The sequence below is a fragment of the Mytilus californianus genome, unplaced genomic scaffold (genome assembly GCF_021869535.1).
Source record: "Mytilus californianus isolate M0D057914Y unplaced genomic scaffold, xbMytCali1.0.p SCAF_1, whole genome shotgun sequence".
Lineage (NCBI taxonomy): Eukaryota > Metazoa > Mollusca > Bivalvia > Mytilida > Mytilidae > Mytilus > Mytilus californianus.
Genome location: NW_026262581.1, coordinates 16,845,946 through 16,851,945, shown reverse-complemented (window position 1 = coordinate 16,851,945; position 6,000 = coordinate 16,845,946). Strand labels below are relative to the sequence as shown.

The following is a 6,000-nucleotide window of genomic DNA, read 5'->3' as shown; positions in this document are numbered from 1 at the left end:
TCAGTGATAATACCACTATTGACTGGTTGTTTGACCACAAGGGTTTCATCCTCCTCCTGTTATCAGTGCCACAGTGATGATACCATTATTGATGATCGATGAATCAGACAGCATTTATTACGCCACTAAAATACATGTATGTAAGTGATCGATGAATCGGGGAAATCAATTTCTCCACCAAAATACATGCATAAAAGTGATCGGTAAATCGGAAACGTCATTTTTTCCAACTGAAATACATGTATGAAAGTGATTGATGAATCAGGAAACGTCAATATCTCAAACTGAAATACATGCATGTAAGTGATCGATGAATCGGGAAACTACAATTTCTTCAACGGAAATGCATGCACGAGAGTAATCGATGAATCGGGAATTGTCCATTTTTCCAACCGAAACACATGTATGTTAATGATCAATGAATCGGGAAAGTCAATTTCTCCAAATGAAATACATGCATGTATGTGATCGGTGAGTTGGGAAACGTCCATTTCTCCAACTGAAATACATGTCTGAAAGTGATTGATGAATCGGAAAACGTCAATTTCTCCAACTGAAATACATTCATGGAAGTGATCGATGAATCGGAAAACTTCAATTTCTCCAGCTGAAATACATGCATGGAAGTGATCGGTGAATCGGGAAACGTCAATTTCTCTGACTGAAATGCATGCATGAAAGTGATCGATGAATCGGGAAACGTCAATTTCTTTAACTGAAATACATGCATGCAAGTGATCGATGAATCGGAAAACGTCAATTTTTCCACATGAAATACATGCATAAATGTAAGTGATCGATGAATCGGGGAACACTCTATTTCACCCATGAATGGCTCTCATCTGAAGACAATGTCAAAAATGCCAAAAAGTGGACTCTGTGAGAGTACCGGGTACATTACCAAGGCGTTTCTGGGTCGGTACAGTTGGTAGTGGACTTGATGAGAGTACCGTGTACATTACCACGGCGTTTCTGGGTCGGTACAGTTAGTAGTGGAGTTTGTGAGAGTATCGTGTACATCACAACGGCGTTTCTGGGATGGTACAGTTGGTAGTGGACTTGGTGAGAGTACCGTTAGCAAGCTTTAAAAATAGCCAGATATTTGTAAAATTTAAATGATACATGCATTTTGACTTTAAAATTTTCATTTTATAACTGAATTAATTGTACATAAAGGCAACAGTAGTATACCGCTGTTCAAAAGTCATAAATCGATCAAGAAAAAACAAATCCGGGTTACAAACTAAAACCGAGGGAAACACATCAACTATAAGAGGAAAACAGTGAAACAACAGAAACACTGAAGTGCAACAAAAAAACAAACGACAATGCAACACACACAGAAACGAACTATAAGATAACAACTGCCATTTTCCTGACTTGGTACCGGACATTTTAAGAAAAAATGGTGGGTTGAACCTGGTTTTGTGGCTACCCAACTTCCTAAAAATACCCTAGAAGGTTTCGGCTCTTCAATTTAGTATTCCAATAAAAGGAGAAATAATGTCTTAAAAATAAACAGCCCCAACACACATACATGTAACCATAGGCCATTTTGGTATTTCAGTGGACCATATACCTAAAAAACGTTATCCTAGAAACATGTTTCGTGCGACTGTTTTTTTTTTATTAAACGTCTCGATTTATATAAATTTATTCACTAAAATTTGTCTTTCTCGAACTGAAATTGGTATCAAACGTTTGAATTATTTAACTCTGAGCTCAAATGTTGAGCTGCAACTACATAACTATGTCTGATTCGTCTGTCATAAAAAATTGAACACAAAACATTTAATAATTATCAATTTTCTTTTTGTTAGTGAATAATAAATCTCCGTAATAAACGTATGATGAGTATTGTATACACTTACAATTTACAATTGACTGGGGTTCAGATGAAGGATCCGTACAGTTTCACAATAGAATGAGATTATTGTATCTTGCTTCATTTTTTTAATACAATTTAGAATCAGGCACCATGTATGGTACACTGTAAAAATCGTGCTTAGAAAATAAACACTTATATTACATATTTTGTTCTAAACTTGTTTAGGATTGTGTTTGATATCTAAACACATTTTCTTAGTAAGCACATTAAATGTACACATGTCTTGAATTTAAACACTTTTAAATGTGATTTAGAATTAAAGTGTTTAGGAATAAAACACTAATTTCTAAGCTAAACACGATCCTAAACACAATCGTTAACACATTGTCGACCTAAACATGTTTAGAAATGAGACATGTTTAGACCAAAACGTGTAAAAAGTGCACAAAAGATGTGTTTAGAATTGTGTCTTGGTTCAAAACACCATGTTTACAGTGTATTTTTGTAAAATATTTTTTCAAAGATTATCATTACAACAGTTTTTGAAATACATATACGATTCGTTACAGGTTGGTTTGTAAAATTTGTTATTTTGTGTAATGACAAAATTGGCAAATTCCGTAATTATTTTTAACAATATTATTTCATGCCATCCGGTTACGAAATAAATTTCACGTTATTGTTAAACAATAATACTATCCTATACAATTCATTGTATAAATTACGATATATCAATATTTCTGCTCTTCTTGTGAATTAGTCCCACCGCTGGATTGAACTGCCTGTTCATATGATGGTGGTTGTACTGGAGTTGGAAATACAGTAAACGGGACAGCCAACTGGTCACAGATTCCACTAGAGTTTTCTTCAAATATAAATAAAACGTTTCAGCTTATACCGTTTTATTTTTAATGTTATACTAACAGTTTTAAACAGATGTGAGCGATGAACATGATGAATGACTCTTCAAAAAAAGAATTAATAATGGCATTGAATGTGTCTGCATTAGAATATATTTTGACATGATGTTGTTTATCAGTTATTTTATCTGTCGGTCTAATTGTGTCAGTTATTTTATCTGTCGATCTAATTATGTCAGTTATTTTATCTGTCGATCTAATTGTGTCAGTTATTTTATCTGTCGATCTAATTGTGTCAGTTATTTTATCTATCGATCAAATCGTGTCAGTAATTGAATGTTTTACTTTGCTCTCTACTCTTCATTACTCCATTCATATAAATATTTTCGTACGAGATCCTCTCAACCACTTACATAAATTACGAGAGCATCAAAACTATAGAGCGATAAACACAGATATTCTATAACGATCAACCAAGTCATGATGGCGTCCATAGTTTCTTAGTTTTTAGAAGGACTATTCAACCAACATCGTTACCAACAAATTGTCAGTACATTTGTATATATAAGCATATATATGATACCAATTTCGGTGCTAATGACTCATGTTTCTGAGCAAGGCCACGCCAATTTTGCCCCGACTCAAAGTTTGGGAAGCAAAAATATTAAATTTTGGAAAGCATAAAAACAAAACGATAACCTACTCTGTCAGTCATTATATGTTTGTTTTCATGGTTCATATTTGTATATATATATATATATATATATATATATATATATATATATATATATATATATATAACTCATGTTGTAAACCAGACAAGATAAAACTCAGTTCTTCTTTGAACTTATATCCTCTTTCTACGTACACGTAAAATTATGAGCTAGCACGGTGAACTTTACTTTCGAATAGTCAACCTTTTTTTCAATTAATCCATAAAACCAAATGAAGGAGTATTTATATGACTATGATAATATTTCTTACAAAATTAATTTGAAAAGGACGAAATAGTCGGTATTTTTAATTTTCAAAAAGCAACACGATAATGGCAAATCTTGAAAGGACCAGGGTTGTTTTGTGTTGAGTTTTGAACATCATTTACCTACCTGCGCTGATAAAAGGAATCATATCATGTCTTATAACTCTTCTTGTTATTCTGTTGCTTCGTGTACAACGACAACATACACCAACCATAATAGCTATAAACACTGTAGTGCCAATTATTACCGTTATCGCTATTGCAGCAACAGATGAATCTGACCTGGAATTAGCATAAAATTATACGTTTATAAGCGATTTCTTTGATTAGATTGGATATTATAATGTTAAAATGTAGTTTTCTTATGCACATCAACTGGTCTCAACTGTACACGTATCAATTTTGATCTATATATACATTCATTTTCTCGCTGTGTTGAAGACCCATTGGTGGCCTCGAGCTGTTTTCGCTCTTTGGTCGAGTTGTTGTCTCTTTGACGCATTCCCCGTTTCCATTCTCAACTTAAGTGATTATATGTGTCCATCTCTGGAACATTGTTCTGTTACTGTATCGTTTGTTATTGTTTTCGAATATTACAATCTATGGAACTGAAGACGAAGGACTCCTTGACACGAACTGATTGTTGTTAAAAAAAATGAAGTATGTTTTTGTCATTTTTATTATACCAGACAGTGTTTAATTGATGCTTATATGACAAAATTGTATGACAATAAAGGACTATTATTATATCACATTGAATAGTGAGAATTACATCATATGTATTTTATTGTATCATATGTGTTCTATTGTATCATGTGTATTATAATGTATCATATGCTTTATATTGTATCATGTGGATTATATTGTATCAATGCTTTATATTGTATCATTTTTCATATATTGTGTCATTTGCCTTATTTTGTATCATATGATTTCATCATATTGTATTAATGTAATACATTGTATCGTATGCATGATATTGTATCATATATGTATTAAAGTGTATCATATGTATTATGTTGTATCAATGTATTATATTGTATCATATGTATCAAATTGTATCATACTGAATTATATGTATTACATTGTATCATGTACATTATATTATATCATGTGTATTAAATTGTATTATATTGTATCAAACATTTGATTCATATTATAAATCGAAGAAAGATACCAAAAAATTAAATCCAAAAAAAGGATAAACGCCGGCGGCATTTTTTAAAATCACAACCGATGATAAAAGGAATACTTAGAGAGCAAAACATTCATTTTTATTGAGTTAAAAAAAAAACAATTTTGAGGAGGGATCCGGATGGAAATATGAAAAATACAGCGCGATATGTCTTGTATCTAAAATGAGATATCTCACCATCACTGCATGAAACAAGTGGCCCTCGCAATGATGTCATGGAAAATTAAAGGATATGAGATGAACTCCTTGATCCCTCCGCATCATAGAAAATCAAAATGGTTACCCACTTACCAATAATCATCACAGCACGAATCTTCACAACATCCAGAAGAACAATCAAACGTTGTTATTTCATCTAATATGTCATCATAAGATGTACATACTTCTGCACTTACATCTAAAAAGTGTTTAAAGATTACATTGCATTACTGTTTATACTGTTCCAAGAGAGACAATGTAACGGGTAACTTGCACTTAAAACAAAATGTTTGTTAACATACGAACACAACTGTTCTACACTAATTATAGTCTATCTACAGTCGATTTTACCATTCCTTGTGATGTACTAAGCTCAAAGTCAATGTGAATTTTCCTTTTTGTAAATGTGATCATATTTTCAAATTTTGTTTCAACTGAAAATTAAGGTTCTTGGGTTATCATCCGTATACCCTTTCTGCCTTTAAAAATGCCAAACTCATTAAAGATCCAAAGTAAGTTAGGTTCCAGAGTTACCGGCCGAAAACACCTTTTCTCCACTGATTTTGGGGTCTGTTTTTAATTCTGTTTCCTTGGCCTATCACGTGTTGACCTCAAATTCGTCTCGTTTTAAGTGACTATATCCTACAAATTATCGAACAATCCGGCATCCAGAAATCCCTTTTCTACACTATTTGAGTCTTTTTGTATTTATTACCTTGACCTTCTACAAGTTGACCTCAAACTGATATAGATTGTCGTCGCGTTATATGTGACCATACAAGCCTAAGTAAGGTTATCCGGTTATAACCATCCAGAAACCAAAATTTAATGACGGACGGATGTAATAACGGGTATATATACATATAAATTTCCCATGGTACTTTGAAGCGATAAGATAAGTCTTTAGGTTGTGGGTATTGGTCTTGGTGTAGGGTAATTT

The 6,000-nt window shown here is 32.6% G+C and overlaps 1 long non-coding RNA gene across 1 annotated transcript; it reads right to left on the bottom strand.

The window, feature by feature from the left end:
• Positions 1 to 1,839: 1,839 nt before the first annotated feature.
• On the bottom strand, positions 1,840 to 5,256 carry LOC127700631 (uncharacterized). Its single transcript, XR_007981672.1, has 3 exons — positions 5,154 to 5,256; positions 3,795 to 3,949; positions 1,840 to 2,693 (listed from the first exon to the last, which is right to left on the bottom strand). It is a non-coding gene; the product is annotated as an uncharacterized LOC127700631 (long non-coding RNA).
• Positions 5,257 to 6,000: the final 744 nt, after the last annotated feature.